The sequence below is a fragment of the Ambystoma mexicanum genome, chromosome 2q (genome assembly GCF_040938575.1).
Source record: "Ambystoma mexicanum isolate Mex_15411 chromosome 2q, UKY_AmexF1_1, whole genome shotgun sequence".
Classification (NCBI taxonomy): Eukaryota; Metazoa; Chordata; class Amphibia; order Caudata; family Ambystomatidae; genus Ambystoma; species Ambystoma mexicanum.
Genome location: NC_090924.1, coordinates 825,519,605 through 825,537,324, shown reverse-complemented (window position 1 = coordinate 825,537,324; position 17,720 = coordinate 825,519,605). Strand labels below are relative to the sequence as shown.

The 17,720-nt window shown below is 44.8% G+C and overlaps 1 protein-coding gene across 8 annotated transcripts in view; it reads right to left on the bottom strand.

Moving 5' to 3' along the window:
• Positions 1-17,720, bottom strand: part of PARD3 (par-3 family cell polarity regulator) — a 2,149,932-nt gene that overhangs the window by 855,588 nt on the left and 1,276,624 nt on the right. The window lies entirely within an intron of this gene.

The window sequence follows — 17,720 nt, the reverse complement described above, 5'->3', positions numbered from 1 at the left end:
CAAAACACCAACACATTTTTAGGATGTCCGAAACAGAAAAGTAAACAAAAACAAAATGACATGCAATGAAAGCTTGCTGGTTCTATTTGCAAGTTTGGCAGAAGTTTTGAAAATGTGATGGAAACATTGTATAATCTGTGTCAACAAGAAGCCCTGACCTAATATAGTAGAAAACAAAAAAAGCAGCACATATCAGTAAACGCAATCGTCCACATAAGAACCATGCCAACACATTGTATATCATTTCATGTGTTGCAAAAGGTATCTAAGCATACAGGTATCAATGTATATTATACCATGTCCTATACATTACAGCGGTTCTGAAGAAGAGCACGAACTGTGACTTTTCATTTCACTGCTGTTAATTAACTAAAACGTGAGAACTTCTATCTTTACCTATACTAAGGGCGTTCCCTAGCTATCCAAGCTAATCGGGGTACTCGTCGGTCATCAGTGAGAGTTCAAATCAAGATCAGTCCGTTGTCCAAACTAACTTATCCAAATGCTACCACTAATGGAATAACCAAAAGTACAGCCAAATGACTCCCTTCTTCTGGGAGGTGATTTCCACCAAGTTCAGTTCAATCAAGTATCCATGGATAGTTCTAGGTAACCGTAGTAGAGAGGTTGGGGTAACCTGTTTGCAGCGCTGAGACACAGAACATTAGAATAATAAGGCCAGCCGCGTGGCTAGTGCACTGTCGATCTCCCCAAACCACAAAACAAACAGTATACAAATGTTACTAGCACTTTGCGCTTAGCCCCAAGCTAATTATGACTCCAGTAAAATCTTTAAGTACAAAAACCATTCAGTCAATGGGTACAAAAAAGCAATTTCTAAAGTTTGAAAGTTTAATTATTCTCCAATATGGATGTAGTTGCAGCCAATAGGTGTGGTAACAGCCTACACATGTTTCTACTTTCCGTCTTTGTCAAGCCTGTTTGTTTCCCATATGGACATTAATCAGAAACATTTCCATTTATCATTAGTCATGAAATAATGAATATCATTACTACATTAGACATTTGTAACACTTGGTATAAAACTATTGATACATACCTAAATTGGGAATTGATGGGAGTAAAGAGGAAAAACAAACAAGGACGTTTGGAGAACCTTAATATCACAGCATATGACAATCTTGAGTAGCCTATATGTTACAGTTCAATACCAAGGTGCATAATATGTTTATAAACTCGAATGATAGTACTATGAAAATATTCAGTCATATGAGTGGAGTAGAAGATGCACCCACATGCCCTACTCAATGATAACCCCTCATGGGATATTCATGCTTAGTGCCCACACCCACATCTCATTAGGTGCGAAATATACTAGTTCAAGGATATTGTCTGGAGTAGTGTTAGTTGGGGGTGGGGTAACAGCTATGGCCAATGCCCCTGTAATCAATCATATCAGTGATGTGTGTTGAATCAGTGGTAAGAATGGTCTCTCTGAACCTTCATTGTTCAGCATGGTCCACGATAGTTCAATGGAAGTGGTATCAGTGTTGTCAACAGACCTCCAGGTCCACCACTCAATGCCTGCAGTCACTCCACCACTTGTTTCCTGTTCAGGCTTAAGACGCCTGGTCTTCTCCTCGATCTCTTGCGTATCTTCTCTTTCCCCACGCTGTGCGTTGGGAGCTGCACTTAAACTTCTTTCCAGCATCGGACGTCGCACGTCCAAGTTTCTCTGAGCATACCTCTACCAGGTGGTTTGACACTCCCGGTCTCTCAGCCTCCAAGTTTTATGATGCTGCCATGGGCCTTCCCCCAGCATACTGTCAAAGTATTCCTGTCTGTCTGACTCATTTCTGTAATCTCCCAGTGGTTTTCTTCATCCCAGTACCATATAAGGTTTCCTTCACAGGGACCAATAGTGTATATGAAAGACAATAACAGGTCTAGTTCCTTTTTCATCTTTTTCTTCACAGGATATTGGTGAAAGAGGTTATGTTGATGCAGTGCTTAGGGAGTTCCTCATAAGAACGGCAGTCCTTGTACCCAGAGGGGGGTCTCTCCCGGTGAGGTCCTGCTGGACTATACTCCTAGGGAGGGTATTGCACAGCAGGCTCACTCCCCTAGCCACACAGGGAAATGCTCCCCCTGGGGAGATGTGATGGAATCCTGCGATTCGTCACAACATACACAACAGTATGTATAAAATGTGGATTTCCTTGCTGAATGACCTCTTCACACGCCGACATGTACTGTGTCCGTCTGTTATGTATGTGCTCTCTAACAGTTACCCACCATATGAGGTCTCCACATCCTTGTACCAAGCAAAAGCTCGGTACAAGGTTGCCCACTGCTCTGGCTTGAACAATGTCCTCTCAGCAGTTGGCAATTACTTCAGATACTATATAGAGTCTTCAAATGATCCTTCCATCCTTGGGCTACCTAGAGCTATTTTGGAAACGGAATGCAACATGAAAAATGCAGGGACTCCTTTTTAAGCAATGTAGTTTTTGCGAACTTCATGCCACCTTTCGGAAAAATTAGGCTTAGATAATGACTTAACAAAATGAACCGAGAAAAGCCTTTTTGAATGAGCAAGAGAGAGGCCATTAAGAAAAATGTAATGTTGCACTGTGCATTTTGCTCGCTGCTTGGTAAAAGGATGTCTCTTTAAAAAGTGAATTTCAGACTACAACCATTTCGAAGGTCCTTTTCAATGTAGTTTATTGTCAAGGTTAAAGATACGCCACAAACTGTGACTGGGAAAAAAGAAAAACTTCGATGAGACAAGAGGCCTGATTTCATACTTTAAAGACAACTGGAATTCACAGATTTCTTCAACTATTGCCTCATTAGAATCTAAAACCCATGTGGAAAAATGCACAGGAGAGTTAGAACTATGAACTTTCTCTAAGGTTGGCATCATGGAAGGAGAAACAAAGGATTCCTGTTTCGCTGCCTTATTAAACTAAAACGTCAGGATGGAGTAATGCCTAATTTGACCTGTGCTAAGATGGGATTTCCCTACTTAAAGTAAACTAAGACTAGTCTGTGTCTGAAATTCCAAAACCAAATATTTGTCTATGTCCAAGCCTATGCTTATCGTCACAAACTAAGCAAAAATGTCCAAGGTTGTTGATTTTAACAAAACAGAAACTGTTAGTGTCATGGGGGTTTCCCTTCCACTTGTTTCCAAAAACAGTTAATATAATAAAGAGAGTTCCTTACTGAAGAGATTCACTAAATAAAGGTATTTCTCTCTTTTAATAGTTCATATATACTTGAATTTCTTTAATTTAATGCGGTATTCAAAATCGTCTCTGTGGCACAGTCATGTAACCTTGCTTGACTGGCAGTGCTGGATTCACATTCAAACTGATTCGTTTTTGATTGCATGTTCAATAAGTCTTTTCAACAAAAAGATATTGAGGTTCCCAAGTAGCTTGAACAAGAAAGGCACTCGGGATCCTTTCCCCAAACTTTTAACAAGTTTCTGTAATTTTAGATTTAGTCTCTTTGGAGTATTCAGCCTTGACGCAGTTATGGTACTACACAGTCCAGCCCTTACAGGTCACGCAGCTTACTACCCTTTGTAAACTTTAGAACAAACCACTTGTTTCATCTTATTCGCTCTCCGCTGTGTTTCTGTAGTCACGAAACTTCTAAGTATTTAAGTATTTATTATGAAAAGGCTCTTTATTTCATAGAAAAACGGTGGCTTTAATTATCCTGCAGCTCCTTCTACACTTGTTGTCCTTTCACTGAGGCACACAATCACTGTAGCATCATTTTCGGGTACAATCGAAAGTTCATTAAGGATTTGGAGACTTTCGACAACTTATTTCTTATAACACAGCAAATACGCAAACCACTCGGTTACTTGGTATCTTATAAATAATTGAAAGTTGCTTTGAAGACGCAGAGACTTTCGAACACGTATCTCTTGTAACTCATTCAAAATACATGACCACTCCACTACTTTGTCTTTCAGGATTTCACAGTTCAACAATGGGATAGACTCAGGTGTCAGAGTTATACTGTGGATTGGCTTTCAGTACAATCACCAGGCTCCCCTGCAGGCTTCTTCAGCTCCGGATTGTCAAAGATCGGGCTTCTGGAAATCAGAGGTTTTTCTCCTAGGCCTATGACACTCGCTACAGGAGAATGAGCATTTTCTGAATTCATGAAAGGGGCAGCTCCTTCTCTTGCCGCCCTTCTTTCTCGGAGACCAGCTCCACAGAGAACCTGTTTCTCCTTCGCCAAACCCTCTCGGACTTTCAACATTCACAGTCCTCGGTCTCTCGCAGGTTGTCCCTTTCAGCGTCTTGACTCACTCGCCAGGCGCACTTCAGATTTCACTGTTACTTTGTCTGGTTTTTCCCTCCTCTTTTTATACACCTGCAACCACTTACAGGTTGAAGATGTGCTCTCTTAATTAGCTCGGCCTGACCCTGAATAAGGGTATATGCCGGACCTTCAAACCTTACAGGCATCTTCCTCATCCCAGTACCAAAGTGGTGAAAGTGTGTGGTGATCATTACGCTCAGTTGCCTCTTCCTCATCTCAGTACTGCCAGGTGTCCCAAGAGGGGAAAGAATGAGGGCTGAATTACAATAACCATAAAGGTTGCGGGATTGGCTAGGTTGGTCATTACTACTGAAAGGGGATACCATGACTCACCTAAGGGCACCCTATTCCTTTTCCTGCTTCTAGTACATCTGGGCTGATAATATCTCCCATCATGTCCTTGGTCAATGGGACATGGGGAACAATATCCCATAACCACCTCTGGGATAGTGTTTCTTTCCTGAAAGGAAAATGTGGAATACTGTGTCCTGCTAGAGTGCACACCATGTCCAATCCCCAAGGACCCTTCATCCAGGTGATCTTCGCTCACTTTTCCACCCTGAGGGTAAGGATCCAAAAGCGATGGACTTTCCCTGGCCACCTGTGCAGAGGATACAAGGGGAGCAGGAGTGAGAATACCCTCTACTTTCTCACATTGCAAAAAGAGTGAATTTACATTGCAGAAGATTTTGGAAGCTCAGAATGTTCATTGGCGAACATGGCAGCAACATAAAACTCTGGGATTTCATCACAAGTGCAATATTCATGGATTCCCAGTATAGAAAGAAAACCCACTTGTGTTACAAACTGTCATTTGTCTTACATTTCATGTTAACTAAAATAATGTAAAATATCTTACATAAACAGTATAACGTCCCATTTTATTTGAATTATATTGTGTCTTATTTAAAACTCTAATGGAACAGGCCCAGACATATTTCTGTTGTTGGGGTAACTTGAAACTGTCACTGAATTCACCTCACACTAGAAACCCCAGTTCAGGAATGCAGTCATGGGACTTCTGATCACAAGCTAGGCTTTGCTATTGTGTTCCTGAAAGATTTCACGGCTTCACTTGCTTTTCAACCGGTGGCTAGCTAATGAAAGGTACAAGAAAAACCTTGATGGCATTGCATTCAAAATTAGGAGTATTTGAGCTTTCTACGTCATTAAAATGGAAACACGCCCATTCACCATGCATCAAGAGTGCCATCATGTAGCCGAATGTTATCATATTCTTAATTTACTGTGAACAATAGCGCAAGTGTGGTGCAGCAGATGTCAACGGTACACGGAGTGTGTCTATGCTGATAAGCAGGACCGAGGGAGATGCATGCTACCGTGGTACCGGCCTCGACTCCATACCCAAGGAAAGCCAAGCGGTTCATCACAGCCAGTGAGTCGAGGGGAGAACTGATAAGAGACCAAACTGTGTTGAATGAAAGTCGCAAAGTGGCACATTGAGAAAAGTTCAAAGAACTGTAAATTGCTAAGGGAAGACCTGCTGCAGAGGGAATCGGAACCACATGACTGCTCACTCGAGAGAGACTGGTTAATTCCATGTTCAGTGAACTGATACCAGAAGGCTGTAGGAGAACCACCAGGAAAGGTCAAAGTAGTCATACAGGGGTCTAGCAAAATCCCTGTACAGTTGAAGGTCTTTGACCGATGAAATGTTGAGAAAGTAAGGGAAGTGAATCCTGCATCGGGAGAAAGCAAAAGGAAATATGAAGTGGCAAGAGTGAACCCGCAGGAGGGATTCCAATAAAGAGGGGCGAAGTCTAAAGTCCCAAGAAACAATGTGTTGACAAAAGTGAACCTGGCAGCGGGACGACCACGGGGAACTGTTTAAAAAGACATTAACATTTGTGAATGCCAAGGAGAAATTGAATATAAGCCGGAGTGAACCTGACAGAAGGGAGGCTGATATTCGAGAGGGGTCTGAGCCCAGATGAGGGGGACCCAGGGCTGAAGATTCTCAAGTGTAATCTGAAAGGAACTCTTTGTTGGTTATTTGAACTCGTCAGGCCCGCGGACGCAGGAACATCAACCACCAAAGTTCCTGATCTCAATGAGAACTGTTTTGGGATACAAGCCCAGGAGAGGGGATCTCGGGGTGAAGAGTTATCACCCAACGTATATGCTGAAAGGAACATTTGTATTGCTTCGCAAACAGCAGGTCTTCAGAGGCAAGAGACTTCTTTTACTAGAAAAGAACTTAACCACCATCGCCCTGATACCTGAAGCAGAACAGTCGTCTCATGCTGGGAAAGCTTGTCCCATGCTCAAAACGTGGGGAAGGGAGACCCCGGCTACCACATCCTGACTTATTATTTGTGAACACGTCTTTATTTCTTGTGAATCCTATCCCACGCTCTTTTTGGTATTTAGTTGTACAGATTGGCAATAGGTTTTTTAGTATAGGCCCTTTTATTTTGACAAGACGCCACAAGGAATGCATTATTTTGATTTGATGGTTGTAGCTGGCTCCCTTCTTAGATATAGATGAGGTGTTTTTCCACCCTAGCTATACAGTTTAATAAACACCCTTGAACTGAGATCACTTCTGTCTGTCTATTCTTGATACCATGCCTTCCTTACAGTAGTGACCATCTTGGGAGAACATGGTAACCATCTAACCCTCCCACCATCCCTCAAAACACCTAAAAAAAAATATTCCCTAATGCCCCTAATGTACTTGTGTAACACATCCCAATTAGACACCACTGGAACGAGGAAGCGGCAACAAGTAAGGAGGATTACTGACCAGAACTAATTAATATGCTCTAGTCTTTTGAGCAATGTAAATGGTCAGCTCCCATTCAAAGTAGGAGAGGGAAGAGAAGAATCGCGTCTTTGTTCTTGGAACTTCATCCGATGCCGAGAGACACGCAGAAACACAGAGGAAGCTACGGTGAGCACGCGGGCCTCCGAACTGTAGAGCAGAGACACAGAGGACCGGAGGTGGCTCTGATGTGCTCAGGAACCCACTGAATCACAGAAGAGACACACAGAGCACCGGGAAAGGCCCTGGTGAACAACTAGAGCAACTGCAGCTCATGGGAGACCCACAAACAACAAAAGGGAGATGGCCAAGAACCTGCAGGTAAAAGGGTGGCCAATCCAAGGGTTGGGAGACCCAGAGAGCTAGTGAAGTGAAAAGCAATATACAGAAGGAATACTCCGTGGGGAAGAGATAACAAGCAAAGGGGGTCTGGGACTCACTTTGAGAAGACAAACAGAATTAAGAAGGGATACAAACTTTATATGCACAAGTGGTATCCACAGACCTTGGCAGGGGAGTAAACCAAAGCTGTGGCATGAAGCGGAATTAAAGAAAGAGAACAGTAAGAATGAACAAGTGATGGTGGTTTGGGATTCATACTGGGGATAGCACACCCCTAACCATAAGGAGAAATGTTAACTTTGCTTTTACCAGTGACTCCCATAGACATAGGGAGGAGAGTAAACCAAGGCAGTGGGACCAAGGAAAGTTAGACAAAGAACAGTGTGAATGATCAAGTGGAAGGGGTCTTGGACCCATGTTGGGGGAAGTGCTCCCTGAGTTATAATCAAGAGAAATACGACTTCAGAGACCTTGGCAGGAGAGTACACAAAGGCTGTAGGTTTAAGTGAAAATGGAAAGACATAATACAAATGTTGGGTACCTACTTGGCAGGAGAGTGGACCAAGAGGAGGGGTACTGAGGATCATGCCAGAGCTTGGGAGAAAAGAACCAAGCTATTTTCCCTCGGCACAGTACTTTGGGGAAGGGTCCACCCACAGAAGATAAACCTGGAGAAAGCTGGAAAGACTCTGGGAAAGGGAAACAAACCCTTGAGTCTAGTGGAACCTTTGTTTGCTTTGTTGCTGTCATGATCTCTGCTTCCAAAAGATCAGGACTTGCCCGACTCCCTTGGAAGCAGACCCATAACCCCGGTTCCGAGTGCCAGCCAGTCCCAATTGGGACCTTTTGGACCCTGTCCTGGCGCCAGTGGCACCAGGCTCATAAAGATGCCCAGTCCCAGCGCTGGAAGCGCCGGGCTCATAATGCTTGGGTGGACTTACCTGCAGCAGACCATGCTGCTTACTTACCTGCCAGTTGAACCCCGGATCCTCTTCTGTTTGGGACTACTTTTCCTGTTGGGTGGGGCAGGAGCCACTCCCTAGGTTCAGAACACTGGAACTCTTCTAGAAAGCAGGAACTCTTTTCTTACCCAGGCGTGGCTGTGGAAGGAGACACCTAAGCACTACAGGAGGCTATTTAAACCACACCCGATGGATGAATCTTGCTTTGTGTTATTCTGCATTCTCTGCAGCAGAACGCTCATCGTGTCTTCTGCTTCTGATCCTGGGCCTAAGGAAACAAAGGCTTACCATCCTGGAATCCAGTCTTCAGCAGCACCTGTAAAGACAAAGAAAGAACAGGTTAGCACTACGGTCTTCAGTGGCAGCGCATCTCTTACCTGGTCCATCGGCTGTCACCAACGCCTCGCGCTGCATTCCGGCATCTGAAAGACAAAGGCTTACCTACTCTTCGCATGTTCCGGAGGTCTTCGCACTGCATTCCGGCATCTGAAAGACAAAAGCTTACCAGCTCTTCGCACGCTCCGGAGGCCTTCGGCGCTGCATCCCGCATCTGAAAGACAAAAGAAGGTGCGTTTAAAGACATTGGGCAACTTTATTACTCACGTGCCATTACTCCTTCCCACGCCGAATCCAGTGGGTATTCCAGCACCCTTCAGCTTCTCTAAAGCTCCGAACTTGTACCTGCAAGATAAAAGGGACAGTTAGTGCGCATCGTGAAGCAGGCTACAAGCGCTTACCTACGTGCTTCCAGGCGCTTCTATTCCTCACGCGGGTTCGATCCTCAACTCTCATCAGCCCGCCATCCGCCATCGCCGGAACTCTGCAAAACAAGAGATATCATTACAAAAGACTTAAGACATTTGAAGCGCCCAGAACTTACCGTTTGTGCAGTTAACGACGGACAGCAGTCCTCTGAGGTCAAGAGGCCTGCACCCTTATCCAGTGAAGGAACTGGTTACGGCACCCTGCCCCGAGGCAGATGGAGAGCTCGGCGTTCACTTACCTAAGGTGAGGGCGTTAACCTTTGGGGTTCTACAGGAGAAGAGAAAGGGAAGAGGAGAGAGGCACCCAATAACCCCAGTTCATTAATCCCATATTTTTTATCTGCAGACATCTTACTCTTCGAGTCAGACATACAGTGCACAGAGGTCCAGCCCAAAGAGCCAACCGTGTGTTACACATCACCTTTGAAGATACGGCATTCACCCAGTCAAGACCGGCGCCTCTGCGGGAATCAGGTGAGCGTTACAGAACACAAAGCCTACCGCAAAACTCCCACCCAGGCGCTATGGAAACCTGGGATACCGACCAACTAGCCCAGTTACTTGGGGAACTAAGAGCAGAAGTGCATGCAGCCCGTCAGGAAACGAATGCTCTAAGAAGGGAACTGATTATTTCCAAGGAGCGAACAGACGATCTCGCTAGACAATTGCTACAGTCACAAGACGGACAAACTATGTTACCCGCATCAGGGGCAAATCTTCCTTCAACATCCTCTACGAACCCAGTGCAGATCAACCTACCTGGGAATGTACCTCTGGCTCCGCCCGAACGATTTTCTGGTGACCCAAAGAGGTTTGCAGTATTCATTAATCAGTGCCGGTTGCACTTCTTATGCCGGCCAGCAGCCTTTCCAACTGATCAAGCTAAGGTAGCTTTCGTACCTTAGTGGCAATGCGGCAGACTGGTCGATCCCTCTAGTTAATCAAGATGATCCGGTTCTCCATGATTTTCAAGCTTTTCAGCTCAGTATGGAAAAAACTGTTTGCAAGACATTCACAGGGGCAGGCCTTGGACAATGAGCTCCTTTCATTGCGACGGGGTAATCAAGACCTTTTGGCTTATATTGCGTCTTTCAACAGACTGATAGTGGAAACTTGATGGCCTGAGGACAAAAGGATTACGCTGTTTTATAGAGGTCTACGTGGAGAGCTCAAAGATGTGTTAGCCCAAGTAGTGAATCCCCCGCAAGACTGTTCGGACTATATTGACTTAGTCGTTCAAATTGACCACAGACTGCAGAACAGGAAGGCCGATCGTTCCAAGTTTGATGCTTGAGTATTTTCCAAACCACCAACTCCTACCAAAGGAGTAGACTCCGGGGAACCCATGCAAATAGGGGGCCTGAAAGGACCACTAACACAAAAGGAGCGGGAAAGGAGAAAACAGCTGCAATTATGCCTCTATTGCGGAAACTCGGGGCACTTTCTTCGAGACTGTCCGGTGAAACCAGCCAAGAAGGCAGTAGGAGCCGCAGTTACCAGGGTCACAAACTCTGAGCAGGGAAACGACCTCGCCCGACAAGAATAGAGGTCCTCTTGCCGAGCGTTAAAACCAGTTCCGTGACCTCGCATTTCGTGATACCTATGGTCCTCATTAGCCCTGAACATCCGGATCGATTACATGCGATTGAAGCTTACGTCGACAGCGGTGCCATTGGCAATTATGTGGATCATGAAATGGTTTTGAGGATGAATCTGACTCTTTGTCCAAAGGCTGTAAAGGACGTCATTACTACGGTGGATGGTACGGAGATAGCCTCCGGACCAGTAACGCATACCACCCAAGAAGTGACGCTAGTAAGTCAAGATGGACACCATGAGAAGATCGTGTTCGATGTGATCAAGGCTCCTCAGTTCCAGATTATTCTAGGAATTCCTTGGTTAGAGAAGCACAATCCTCAGATCGATTGGCGAGCAAGAACGGTTCAGTTTCCAGAATGTGTCTCTACTTGTCACCCTCGACCTGGTGTTGCACTGGCAGCAATTTCCTCGGAGGCTCCCCAGTTACCTCCTGAATACCTAGAATTCCAAGATGTTTTCCGGAAGGATCAGGCTAACTCTCTACCTCCTCATAGGTCTTATGACTGCCAGATAGACCTGATACCTGGATCTACTCCTCCTTGTAGTAGAATTTATGCCCTCACCGAGCCTGAGAATCTTCACCTCCGACAATACCTGGATCAATACCTAGCGAATGGGTTTATTCGTCCTTCCAAGTCCCCTGCTTCCTCAGCTTTGTTCTTCGTTCCAAAAAAAGAAGGGGACCTTAGAACTTGTAAAGATTATCGCGCCCTGAACCAGATCACTGTTAAGAATAGATATCCGTTACCTTTGATCCCTGAACTCCTGGACCAAGTCAGAAAAGCATGCATATATACAAAGCTGGATCTTAGAGGAGCCTACCACTTGGTACGAGTAAAAGAGGGCGATGAATGGAAGACGGCCTTCCGCACCAAGTATGGGCTATTTGAATATCAGGTCATGCCCTTCGGACTTTGCAATGCCCCGGCCGCCTTTCAATATTTTATGAACGATGTCCTCAGAGAGCTCATAGATGTGTGTGTTGTTGTTTACATTGACGACATCCTCGTTTATTCTTCTTAGGAAACTGAACATCGGAAACACGTGAAAATGGTCCTCGAGAGATTGCGTCAACACAAACTTTTCGCTAACTTGGAAAAATGTGTTTTCAACGTGACTGAAGTTGAATTCTTGGGATTCATATTATCACCTAGCGGAGTGCGTATGGATTCAAAGAAGGTCGATGCAATTCTCAAATGGCCATCGCCATCCTCCGTAAAAGGTGTTCAAAGCATGTTAGGCTTCGCTAACTTTTACCGCAGGTTTATCCCCGAATTCTCTCGAATAGTCCAGCCCATCACCGCCTTGTTAAAGAAAAACAAACGTTTTGAATGGTCTACCGAGGCGGAACAAGCTTTCCAGAATTTGAAGACTAGATTTATCTCTGCACTGATCTTAAAACATCCTCGCCCAGAACTCCCCTACATCGTTGAAACTAATGCTTCGAGCCTTGCCATGGGGGCAGTTCTATCACAAAAGGACCCAGTAACCAATCAGTTGCATCCCGTGGCATTTTGGTCCCGCAAATTCTCGCCTCCTGAAATCAATTACATTATTACTGATAAGGAACTTCTAGCTATCAAGTCCGCCTTTAAGGCTTGGCGGCATTATCTTCTGGGGGGCCCGACACACCGTTACTGTGATTACAGATCACTGAAACCTGCAATATTTGAAAACCGCAAAAGCTCAATCCTCTAGGCAACTCCGTTGGGCACTATTCTTTGCCGAGCTTGACTTCATAATTACCTATCGACCTGGTACAAAAAACGGTAAAGCTGATGCCCTTTCTCGGATGGGAGTGGAAGAACATTTGATCAATCCTAAACCTGTACCTATCATTCCCGAACAAAGAATTCTAGGTGTAATCGCCACACAATCCATAGAGGAAGTTAAGGATAAAGCCAGGCTACTGGTAACTCCAGCAGACATACAGAATTGGCACCTGCAGGGAAAGGACTTTACGGTGAAGGACAACCTATTATATTTCCAAGAACGGTTATACCTGCCCAGCACAGATTTACAGAAAAAGGTAATCTCTTGTTATCACGATACTTTAATGGAAGGACATCCCGGTATGACCAAGACCTCGGAAAGATCAAGCGCTACTTCTGGTGGCCGTCTTGGAAAAAAGATATCAGAGACTTTATAATGTCCTGTGGAGTATGCGCCCAAAACAAGAGTCAAAAGGAAAAACTAGCCGGCCTCTTACGCCCTATTGACATCCCGCCTCGCCCTTGGCATACGCTTTCTATGGACTTCATCACCGATCTACCTCCATGCTCCGGATACAATACGATCCTAGTAATCGTGGACCTATTCTCCAAGATGGCGCATTTCATTCCACTCAAAGGCTTACCAACAGCAGCAACTCTGGCCCGAGAATTTCTCGAAAACATCGTCCGACTGCACGGTTTTCCTTCAGTTCTAATTTCGGATCGAGGTAGTGAATTTATTTCTCATTTTTGGCGAAGTTGCTGTCGGTCGGCTCAAATTGATGTGAGACTTTCGACCAGCCACCACCCTCAAACCGACGGACAAACCGAGAGGACCAATCAAACTCTGGAACAGTATTTGCGCTGCATGCTACAACAAACTGAAAAAACTTGGAAAGATATCCTTTGGATAGCCGAATATGCCTACAATAACTCTGTCCACTCGGGAACTGGGAAGACCCCGTTTTTTCTTTTATACGGTAGTCACCCTCGAACCTCGGAGTTGGATCCACTCCAAGATCTTGGAACACCAGCAGTAGACCACCTGCATTCTACAATCACCCAAGCCTTTAAGGAAGCCATTTCTCACCTTCAAAGGGCTAAAGAACAATACAAGAAACATCGGAAGGAAGCCCCCCAATATCAAGTAGGAGATCAAGTCTGGTTATCCACCAAATATCTACCTCTAAAAGGACCACGCACATTCAACCCAAGATACCTTGGTCCCTATTCCATCACTACCATAGTAAATCCAGTAGCGGTCAAGTTGGACTTGCCCCCTCACATGAAGATACATCCGGTCTTCCACGTCTCTCTATTAAAACCCGTGCAACCTCAAACCCGACTAACTACATCTCCAAAACCTATTCTAGTTGATGGAGAACTCGAGTTTGAAGTCAAAAGCATCCTGGATTCCAAGATCTCCAAATCTAAACTATTTTACCTGATTGACTGGAAACGCTACGGTCCCCAAGAAAGATCCTGGGAACCTGCAGAATATGTCCACGCGCCTCGTCTAATCAAAAGATTTCATCGAACATTTCCTAACAAGCCCAAACCCCCGGAGAAGCCCGGTTTGGGAGGGGCCTTGAGGGGGGGTGCTGTCATGATCTCTGCTTCCAAAAGATCAGGACTTGCCTGACTCCCTTGGAAGCAGACCCATAACCCGGGTTCCGAGTGCCAGCCAGTCCCAATTGGGACCTTTTGGACCCTGTCCTGGCGCCAGTGGCACCAGGCTCATAAAGATGCCCAGTCCCAGCGCTGGAAGCGCCGGGCTCATAATGCTTGGGTGGACTTACCTGCAGCAGACCATGCTGCTTACTTACCTGCCAGTTGAACCCCGGATCCTCTTCTGTTTGGGACTACTTTTCCTGTTGGGTGGGGCAGGAGCCACTCCCTAGGTTCAGAACACTGGAACTCTTCTAGAAAGCAGGAACTCTTTTCTTACCTAGGCGTGGCTGTGGAAGGAGACACCTAAGCACTACAGGAGGCTATTTAAACCACACCCGATGGATGAATCTTGCTTTGTGTTATTCTGCATTCTCTGCAGCAGAACGCTCATCGTGTCTTCTGCTTCTGATCCTGGGCCTAAGGAAACAAAGGCTTACCATCCTGGAATCCAGTCTTCAGCAGCACCTGTAAAGACAAAGAAAGAACAGATTAGCACTACGGTCTTCAGTGGCAGCGCATCTCTTACCTGGTCCATCGGCTGTCACCAACGCCTCGCGCTGCATTCCGGCATCTGAAAGACAAAGGCTTACCTACTCTTCGCATGTTCCGGAGGTCTTCGCACTGCATTCCGGCATCTGAAAGACAAAAGCTTACCAGCTCTTCGCACGCTTCGGAGGCCTTCGGCGCTGCATCCCGCATCTGAAAGACAAAAGAAGGTGCGTTTAAAGACATTGGGCAACTTTATTACTCACGTGCCATTACTCCTTCCCACGCCGAATCCAGTGGGTATTCCAGCACCCTTCAGCTTCTCTAAAGCTCCGAACTTGTACCTGCAAGATAAAAGGGACAGTTAGTGCGCATCGTGAAGCAGGCTACAAGCGCTTACCTACGTGCTTCCAAGCGCTTCTATTCCTCACGCGGGTTTGATCCTCAACTCTCATCAGCCCGCCATCCGCCATCGCCGGAACTCTGCAAAACAAGAGATATCATTACAAAAGACTTAAGACATTTGAAGCGCCCAGAACTTACCGTTCGTGCAGTTAACGACGGACAGCAGTCCTCTGATGTCAAGAGGCCTGCACCCTTATCCAGTGAAGGAACTGGTTACGGCACCCTGCCCCGAAGCAGATGGAGAGCTCGGCGTTCACTTACCTAAGGTGAGGGCGTTAACCTTTGGGGTTCTACAGGAGAAGAGAAAGGGAAGAGGAGAGAGGCACCCAATAACCCCAGTTCATTAATCCCATATTTTCTATCTGCAGACATCTTACTCTTCGAGTCAGACATACAGTGCACAGAGGTCCAGCCCAAAGAGCCAACCGTGTGTTACACATCACCTTTGAAGATACGGCATTCACCCAGTCAAGACCGGCGCCTCTGCGGGAATCAGGTGAGCGTTACAGTTGCAGCGTATGGAACTTTTGTTTTGTGAACTGTAAAGTTGAATCAGGACTGCAGGCTGACAGCCAAGTGACATTTCCCTTTTCACTTTTTGTTAGTTTCGTTTTTGAGGGACACGTTAAGATGTGAACACAGGATGGCAAACTTTACTTTGGACATTTTGGCACCAACAGTTTCATTAGCTAGTTTTGTTGAGGAAGGGAAACCTCTATTAGCGATAGGGCTAGTTAGGATTTCCTCCGACCCCACCATTTTTTCAAATTAATAAAAGTCTTTGCCAATCAACATGCTTTGTGCTGGTCTCTTCTAGACCCTGACAGGTGTCATAGAAACCTTAGGTGATAAGTGTATTTCCTTATTATCTCCTGTCCTGTCAATTTTAACTCACCAAGATCTTTCACACATGTGATAATGCACACTGATCTACAGAATCCTATGATACAGATTTTATTACTCTCACACATTCAAATTAAACATTAGACCACAAAAATAAAATTACATTTTCGATACTGGGAGTGAGTTTAATGACTCCCTTTACAGATCATGAAACTGGGGAAGCTACACCTTGGCCACAAGCTCAGAGGAGGAGTCAACAGATATATAATTACAGGCAAACAGACTGGAAGGATTATTATTAATATGGGGAGACTAGCATTGAAGATTTTCTGGAAACAACTGGGGACTGTTGGGTGGAGCTGAACCCTTTTGGAGAATGGCTTACAGGCAGGCTGGAGAAATAAGCCCTTACAGTAACAGATGAGCAGGCCTGGATTCCAAGCATCCAGCAGACTGATGACCTTGATGAGGCAGTCATTCCAGGCTGAGTGTCCAACTGATTTGCCCCAAAGTAGAAGCCACATTTAAAAAGGTAAACAAAACCCTCATGAAAATAAAAATTGCTCAGGAAAATCCCGGGAATAGAGGGAGGAAAATTGAATGTAAAAGACACAAACATACAGGTGCAGTTTTTAATATAGTGCCTTGTGTCTACCGTTTATATTGAGTACCAACTGAAGTAATTTTATTAAAACCCAATGCATTTTGATACAACTTGAATGCAGAGCATTTTTGTAAGATTAAGCACAATTAAACAGAATCCATAGGCAAAGCCGACAAAGAATCCCACAGGTCATAATGTATTCGTGACACACTATCACATAGTGTGGTTGCATGCAAAATGTTGCCTGCCAAGTCATAATTGAAATTGCTTTTGAAAAACTGAAATCAGCATGGAGAAGTCATCCTATTCTTAGAAAATAGTGAACATTCTTAAATCCTTGCAGTCCCTTATCTCTGAATATAAAAACTGGCCCATGCATAATTTGACAGGTAAAGGATGTTTAAAGATTGTTAATTTTACTGCGGAAGATTACAACTACAGCCTAAAACTGTTGAGTCGAAGGGAAAGTCAATAGGTCATAGATTGAAAGAGCACACAATCCACATGTGCATTTTTAAAAAAACCCAGACACACACTGATAGTTATCGACACATGTTCTCTGGAAGCTGCACATGCATAATCGGAGAAGACCTCCCTCCCTCCTCTGCTCTTCCTTCTCAAAGGAATCCTCGCTTTTCTCACCTTCCCCCAGAAGCTCAATGTTTCCAGAGCTCTGGTTCTCTCTAGGCTCGTCTACTGATATAGCCTTTTCCTGAATCTACCCTCTTCCTCTCTACGACCCCTTCAACTAATCCAGAATAGGACAGCAAGACTTAACCTTGGCCTCAAGACCAGGGACCACATCTCTGCAGCCCTTTAATCTCTCCACTGGCTCCTGCTTGCTGCAAGGACCAATTTCAAATCCCTCTGCATCAGCCATGATTACCCTAACTGAACCTGTAAACTAATATTAAAAACAAATAATCATACCCAGCTAAATCTAATGGGAAGGCATGCACATCAAGGCAATGGAAGCTATAGAAAGAGTATAATGGCATCAACAATTGCAGAAAATATGGAACATGGACACAATTGAAGCCCACATATCTAACAAAATGCAATGACTATAAAAATATATTGCATTGGGGTTGCCAAAGAAAATCACACTGTGATAACTCTTTCAATGTATATCATTATGATCAATAATTTTAAGTGGATTAGCAAAAAACTACTTTAGTTTTCTTTCGCCACTTATTTTTTAAATGTGATTCAACTTTTCCTGTCGTCATGGGGTAATTG